Genomic DNA, 8323 nt, shown 5'->3' on the forward strand with positions numbered 1-8323 from the left:
GAGGAGGTTCTCCCCTCCAGACGAGATGAGGCTCTTTTTCGCTGCGGCGTATGGTAGGAAATCACACCTTCCCTCTTTAACATCGAAAGGTTACTTCCCACCCTTGCTGCAACTCAAGAAGTTTCCCAACATATCATCTCCACTCGAGAGGAACACTGAGTTTCCCGCCACAATTCAAGAAGAGCCCCGTTTCCCTCTCCTCCACTCCAGATGAGGGTTCTTTTCCCTGCTTCTTCGGGAAAGGATTCCCGGCATTCCCATCCCATTACAAGGGGAGGCACTGTCAACAGAGAAGTGGAGAGGAACTCCAGGGGTAGTGCCACCATTTCAAAAGACCAACAAATATTTCAGTCCACTCCAGATGAACGTGACTTCCCTGCACTGCCTCGACTGTCGCCCCGAGTTTCAACTGACACCACGGTGGCACGTGTGACAGCCTTGTGGGAAAGCCTCGAGGGAAAGCCACAGATCCTTGTGTCAACTCGACAGGAAGCGTTACTCTGGTGCTACAGCTAGGGAGTAAATTCGAAGTGCATGTATCCACACGAGACGAGGCCTGACTCCCCTGTGGAGACTTCAGAGGTATGCCAAGATCCATGCCAGCACTGGAGAGGAATCCTCAGTTTCCAGCCTCGACTCCACACGAGGTCTTAGGCCTGGGCACCGACTGGAGAGGAGTCCCGAGAGGCCCCTTTCAACTCGCATGGAGACTGGCCTTTCCTGAAGCCACACGAGCGGGTCCATGACGTCCCCGTCGTAACTCAAGAGGGATCTACCGCAACTCGAGAAAATCCAGGATGTTCTCCCCTCCAGGCGAGATGAGGCTCTTTATGCTGAGGCGTCTCGAGGCAAATCACACCTTCCCTCTTGAACTTTGAGAGATTCCTTCACACCCTTTCTGCCACACAAGAAGTTTCCCGATATACCCGTCTCCACTCGAGAGGAACACCGAGGGTCCCGCCACAACTCACGAGGAGCTCCGTTTCCCCCTCCTCCACTCGAGATGTGGGTTCCATTCCCTGCTTCTTTCCATAAGGTTTCCGGGTGTTCAGTTCGAATATAAGGAGGAGACGCTCTCAACAGGAAAACTGAGAGGAACTCCAGGGGTTGTGCCACCATTCCAAACGACCCACAAATGTCTCAGTCCACTCCAGATGAACCTGGTTTCCCTGCACTGCCTTGACTGTCACCCCAAGTATCGATTCACACCATGGTGGCACGTGTGACAACCCTGTGGGAAAGCCTCGAGGGAAAGCTGCAGATCCCTGTGTCAACTCGATGGGAAGACTGACGCTGCTGCTACAGCTCGGGAGGAAACTGGACGTGCATGTCTCCACTGAAGACGAGGCCTGACTCCCCTGTGGAGACTCCAGAGGAACCCCAGGATCCATGTCAGCACTGGAGAGGAAATCTCAGGTTCCGGCCTCGACTCCATAAGAGGTCTTAGGACCGGCACCGACTGGGGAGGAGTCTCCAGAGGCCCTTCGCAACTCGGATGGAGACTGGCCTTTCTGTAGGCCACACGAACGGTCCCTGAGGACCCCTTATAACTCAAGAGGAACCCTCCACATCTCAAGAAAGACCAGGATGTTCTCCCCTCCAGGCGAGATGAGGCCCTTTTCCGCTGCAGCATCTCGAGGGAAAACACACCTTCCCTCTTGAACCTCGAAAGGGTCCTTCACAGCCTTGCAGGAACTCAAGAAGTTCCCCGACATACCCGTCTCCACTCAAGAGGAACACCGAGGGTCCCGGCACTCAAGGGGAGCCCCGTTTTCCCCACCATCCCTCGACATAAGGGTTCATTTCTCTGTTTATTCGGGAAAGGATTCCAGTGTTCCTGTCGCATCTCACGAGGAGACGCTGACAAGAGGAAAATCGAGAGGAACTCCAGGGTTCATGCCTCCATTCCAAAAGACCCCCAAATGTCTCAGTCCACACCAGAGGATACTGATTTCCCTGCACTGCATCGACTGTTACGCTAAGTATCGACTCACACTGCGGTGACACATGTGATGGCCCTGTGGGAAAGCCTAGAGGGAAAGCCACAGATCCCTGTGTCAATTCGACGGGAAGCGTGACACTGCTGCTACAGCTCGGGACGAAAGCGAACGTGCATGTCTCCACTCGAGACGAGGCCTGACTCCCCTGTGGAGACTGCAGAGGGACCCCAAGTTCCATGTCAGCACTGAAGAGGAAACCTCAGGTTCCAGCCTCGGCTCCAGACGAGGACTTAGGACCCGGCACCGACTGGAGAGGAATCACGAGAGGCCCATCGCAACCCGAATGGATACTGGCCTTTCCTGAGGCCACACGAGCGGGTCCTTGAGGTCCCCGTCGGAACTCGAGAGGAACAGGCCGCAACGCGAGAAAAACGAGGAGGTTCTCCCCTCCAGACGAGATGAGGCTCTTTTTCGCTGCGGCGTATGGTAGGAAATCACACCTTCCCTCTTTAACATCGAAAGGTTACTTCCCACCCTTGCTGCAACTCAAGAAGTTTCCCAACATATCATCTCCACTCGAGAGGAACACTGAGTTTCCCGCCACAATTCAAGAAGAGCCCCGTTTCCCTCTCCTCCACTCCAGATGAGGGTTCTTTTCCCTGCTTCTTCGGGAAAGGATTCCCGGCATTCCCATCCCATTACAAGGGGAGGCACTGTCAACAGAGAAGTGGAGAGGAACTCCAGGGGTAGTGCCACCATTTCAAAAGACCAACAAATATTTCAGTCCACTCCAGATGAACGTGACTTCCCTGCACTGCCTCGACTGTCGCCCCGAGTTTCAACTGACACCACGGTGGCACGTGTGACAGCCTTGTGGGAAAGCCTCGAGGGAAAGCCACAGATCCTTGTGTCAACTCGACAGGAAGCGTTACTCTGGTGCTACAGCTAGGGAGTAAATTCGAAGTGCATGTATCCACACGAGACGAGGCCTGACTCCCCTGTGGAGACTTCAGAGGTATGCCAAGATCCATGCCAGCACTGGAGAGGAATCCTCAGTTTCCAGCCTCGACTCCACACGAGGTCTTAGGCCTGGGCACCGACTGGAGAGGAGTCCCGAGAGGCCCCTTTCAACTCGCATGGAGACTGGCCTTTCCTGAAGCCACACGAGCGGGTCCATGACGTCCCCGTCGTAACTCAAGAGGGATCTACCGCAACTCGAGAAAATCCAGGATGTTCTCCCCTCCAGGCGAGATGAGGCTCTTTATGCTGAGGCGTCTCGAGGCAAATCACACCTTCCCTCTTGAACTTTGAGAGATTCCTTCACACCCTTTCTGCCACACAAGAAGTTTCCCGATATACCCGTCTCCACTCGAGAGGAACACCGAGGGTCCCGCCACAACTCACGAGGAGCTCCGTTTCCCCCTCCTCCACTCGAGATGTGGGTTCCATTCCCTGCTTCTTTCCATAAGGTTTCCGGGTGTTCAGTTCGAATATAAGGAGGAGACGCTCTCAACAGGAAAACTGAGAGGAACTCCAGGGGTTGTGCCACCATTCCAAACGACCCACAAATGTCTCAGTCCACTCCAGATGAACCTGGTTTCCCTGCACTGCCTTGACTGTCACCCCAAGTATCGATTCACACCATGGTGGCACGTGTGACAACCCTGTGGGAAAGCCTCGAGGGAAAGCTGCAGATCCCTGTGTCAACTCGATGGGAAGACTGACGCTGCTGCTACAGCTCGGGAGGAAACTGGACGTGCATGTCTCCACTGAAGACGAGGCCTGACTCCCCTGTGGAGACTCCAGAGGAACCCCAGGATCCATGTCAGCACTGGAGAGGAAATCTCAGGTTCCGGCCTCGACTCCATAAGAGGTCTTAGGACCGGCACCGACTGGGGAGGAGTCTCCAGAGGCCCTTCGCAACTCGGATGGAGACTGGCCTTTCTGTAGGCCACACGAACGGTCCCTGAGGACCCCTTATAACTCAAGAGGAACCCTCCACATCTCAAGAAAGACCAGGATGTTCTCCCCTCCAGGCGAGATGAGGCCCTTTTCCGCTGCAGCATCTCGAGGGAAAACACACCTTCCCTCTTGAACCTCGAAAGGGTCCTTCACAGCCTTGCAGGAACTCAAGAAGTTCCCCGACATACCCGTCTCCACTCAAGAGGAACACCGAGGGTCCCGGCACTCAAGGGGAGCCCCGTTTTCCCCACCATCCCTCGACATAAGGGTTCATTTCTCTGTTTATTCGGGAAAGGATTCCAGTGTTCCTGTCGCATCTCACGAGGAGACGCTGACAAGAGGAAAATCGAGAGGAACTCCAGGGTTCATGCCTCCATTCCAAAAGACCCCCAAATGTCTCAGTCCACACCAGAGGATACTGATTTCCCTGCACTGCATCGACTGTTACGCTAAGTATCGACTCACACTGCGGTGACACATGTGATGGCCCTGTGGGAAAGCCTAGAGGGAAAGCCACAGATCCCTGTGTCAATTCGACGGGAAGCGTGACACTGCTGCTACAGCTCGGGACGAAAGCGAACGTGCATGTCTCCACTCGAGACGAGGCCTGACTCCCCTGTGGAGACTGCAGAGGGACCCCAAGTTCCATGTCAGCACTGAAGAGGAAACCTCAGGTTCCAGCCTCGGCTCCAGACGAGGACTTAGGACCCGGCACCGACTGGAGAGGAATCACGAGAGGCCCATCGCAACCCGAATGGATACTGGCCTTTCCTGAGGCCACACGAGCGGGTCCTTGAGGTCCCCGTCGGAACTCGAGAGGAACAGGCCGCAACGCGAGAAAAACGAGGAGGTTCTCCCCTCCAGACGAGATGAGGCTCTTTTTCGCTGCGGCGTATGGTAGGAAATCACACCTTCCCTCTTTAACATCGAAAGGTTACTTCCCACCCTTGCTGCAACTCAAGAAGTTTCCCAACATATCATCTCCACTCGAGAGGAACACTGAGTTTCCCGCCACAATTCAAGAAGAGCCCCGTTTCCCTCTCCTCCACTCCAGATGAGGGTTCTTTTCCCTGCTTCTTCGGGAAAGGATTCCCGGCATTCCCATCCCATTACAAGGGGAGGCACTGTCAACAGAGAAGTGGAGAGGAACTCCAGGGGTAGTGCCACCATTTCAAAAGACCAACAAATATTTCAGTCCACTCCAGATGAACGTGACTTCCCTGCACTGCCTCGACTGTCGCCCCGAGTTTCAACTGACACCACGGTGGCACGTGTGACAGCCTTGTGGGAAAGCCTCGAGGGAAAGCCACAGATCCTTGTGTCAACTCGACAGGAAGCGTTACTCTGGTGCTACAGCTAGGGAGTAAATTCGAAGTGCATGTATCCACACGAGACGAGGCCTGACTCCCCTGTGGAGACTTCAGAGGTATGCCAAGATCCATGCCAGCACTGGAGAGGAATCCTCAGTTTCCAGCCTCGACTCCACACGAGGTCTTAGGCCTGGGCACCGACTGGAGAGGAGTCCCGAGAGGCCCCTTTCAACTCGCATGGAGACTGGCCTTTCCTGAAGCCACACGAGCGGGTCCATGACGTCCCCGTCGTAACTCAAGAGGGATCTACCGCAACTCGAGAAAATCCAGGATGTTCTCCCCTCCAGGCGAGATGAGGCTCTTTATGCTGAGGCGTCTCGAGGCAAATCACACCTTCCCTCTTGAACTTTGAGAGATTCCTTCACACCCTTTCTGCCACACAAGAAGTTTCCCGATATACCCGTCTCCACTCGAGAGGAACACCGAGGGTCCCGCCACAACTCACGAGGAGCTCCGTTTCCCCCTCCTCCACTCGAGATGTGGGTTCCATTCCCTGCTTCTTTCCATAAGGTTTCCGGGTGTTCAGTTCGAATATAAGGAGGAGACGCTCTCAACAGGAAAACTGAGAGGAACTCCAGGGGTTGTGCCACCATTCCAAACGACCCACAAATGTCTCAGTCCACTCCAGATGAACCTGGTTTCCCTGCACTGCCTTGACTGTCACCCCAAGTATCGATTCACACCATGGTGGCACGTGTGACAACCCTGTGGGAAAGCCTCGAGGGAAAGCTGCAGATCCCTGTGTCAACTCGATGGGAAGACTGACGCTGCTGCTACAGCTCGGGAGGAAACTGGACGTGCATGTCTCCACTGAAGACGAGGCCTGACTCCCCTGTGGAGACTCCAGAGGAACCCCAGGATCCATGTCAGCACTGGAGAGGAAATCTCAGGTTCCGGCCTCGACTCCATAAGAGGTCTTAGGACCGGCACCGACTGGGGAGGAGTCTCCAGAGGCCCTTCGCAACTCGGATGGAGACTGGCCTTTCTGTAGGCCACACGAACGGTCCCTGAGGACCCCTTATAACTCAAGAGGAACCCTCCACATCTCAAGAAAGACCAGGATGTTCTCCCCTCCAGGCGAGATGAGGCCCTTTTCCGCTGCAGCATCTCGAGGGAAAACACACCTTCCCTCTTGAACCTCGAAAGGGTCCTTCACAGCCTTGCAGGAACTCAAGAAGTTCCCCGACATACCCGTCTCCACTCAAGAGGAACACCGAGGGTCCCGGCACTCAAGGGGAGCCCCGTTTTCCCCACCATCCCTCGACATAAGGGTTCATTTCTCTGTTTATTCGGGAAAGGATTCCAGTGTTCCTGTCGCATCTCACGAGGAGACGCTGACAAGAGGAAAATCGAGAGGAACTCCAGGGTTCATGCCTCCATTCCAAAAGACCCCCAAATGTCTCAGTCCACACCAGAGGATACTGATTTCCCTGCACTGCATCGACTGTTACGCTAAGTATCGACTCACACTGCGGTGACACATGTGATGGCCCTGTGGGAAAGCCTAGAGGGAAAGCCACAGATCCCTGTGTCAATTCGACGGGAAGCGTGACACTGCTGCTACAGCTCGGGACGAAAGCGAACGTGCATGTCTCCACTCGAGACGAGGCCTGACTCCCCTGTGGAGACTGCAGAGGGACCCCAAGTTCCATGTCAGCACTGAAGAGGAAACCTCAGGTTCCAGCCTCGGCTCCAGACGAGGACTTAGGACCCGGCACCGACTGGAGAGGAATCACGAGAGGCCCATCGCAACCCGAATGGATACTGGCCTTTCCTGAGGCCACACGAGCGGGTCCTTGAGGTCCCCGTCGGAACTCGAGAGGAACAGGCCGCAACGCGAGAAAAACGAGGAGGTTCTCCCCTCCAGACGAGATGAGGCTCTTTTTCGCTGCGGCGTATGGTAGGAAATCACACCTTCCCTCTTTAACATCGAAAGGTTACTTCCCACCCTTGCTGCAACTCAAGAAGTTTCCCAACATATCATCTCCACTCGAGAGGAACACTGAGTTTCCCGCCACAATTCAAGAAGAGCCCCGTTTCCCTCTCCTCCACTCCAGATGAGGGTTCTTTTCCCTGCTTCTTCGGGAAAGGATTCCCGGCATTCCCATCCCATTACAAGGGGAGGCACTGTCAACAGAGAAGTGGAGAGGAACTCCAGGGGTAGTGCCACCATTTCAAAAGACCAACAAATATTTCAGTCCACTCCAGATGAACGTGACTTCCCTGCACTGCCTCGACTGTCGCCCCGAGTTTCAACTGACACCACGGTGGCACGTGTGACAGCCTTGTGGGAAAGCCTCGAGGGAAAGCCACAGATCCTTGTGTCAACTCGACAGGAAGCGTTACTCTGGTGCTACAGCTAGGGAGTAAATTCGAAGTGCATGTATCCACACGAGACGAGGCCTGACTCCCCTGTGGAGACTTCAGAGGTATGCCAAGATCCATGCCAGCACTGGAGAGGAATCCTCAGTTTCCAGCCTCGACTCCACACGAGGTCTTAGGCCTGGGCACCGACTGGAGAGGAGTCCCGAGAGGCCCCTTTCAACTCGCATGGAGACTGGCCTTTCCTGAAGCCACACGAGCGGGTCCATGACGTCCCCGTCGTAACTCAAGAGGGATCTACCGCAACTCGAGAAAATCCAGGATGTTCTCCCCTCCAGGCGAGATGAGGCTCTTTATGCTGAGGCGTCTCGAGGCAAATCACACCTTCCCTCTTGAACTTTGAGAGATTCCTTCACACCCTTTCTGCCACACAAGAAGTTTCCCGATATACCCGTCTCCACTCGAGAGGAACACCGAGGGTCCCGCCACAACTCACGAGGAGCTCCGTTTCCCCCTCCTCCACTCGAGATGTGGGTTCCATTCCCTGCTTCTTTCCATAAGGTTTCCGGGTGTTCAGTTCGAATATAAGGAGGAGACGCTCTCAACAGGAAAACTGAGAGGAACTCCAGGGGTTGTGCCACCATTCCAAACGACCCACAAATGTCTCAGTCCACTCCAGATGAACCTGGTTTCCCTGCACTGCCTTGACTGTCACCCCAAGTATCGATT

The sequence above is a fragment of the Ovis canadensis genome, chromosome X (genome assembly GCF_042477335.2).
Source record: "Ovis canadensis isolate MfBH-ARS-UI-01 breed Bighorn chromosome X, ARS-UI_OviCan_v2, whole genome shotgun sequence".
Lineage (NCBI taxonomy): Eukaryota > Metazoa > Chordata > Mammalia > Artiodactyla > Bovidae > Ovis > Ovis canadensis.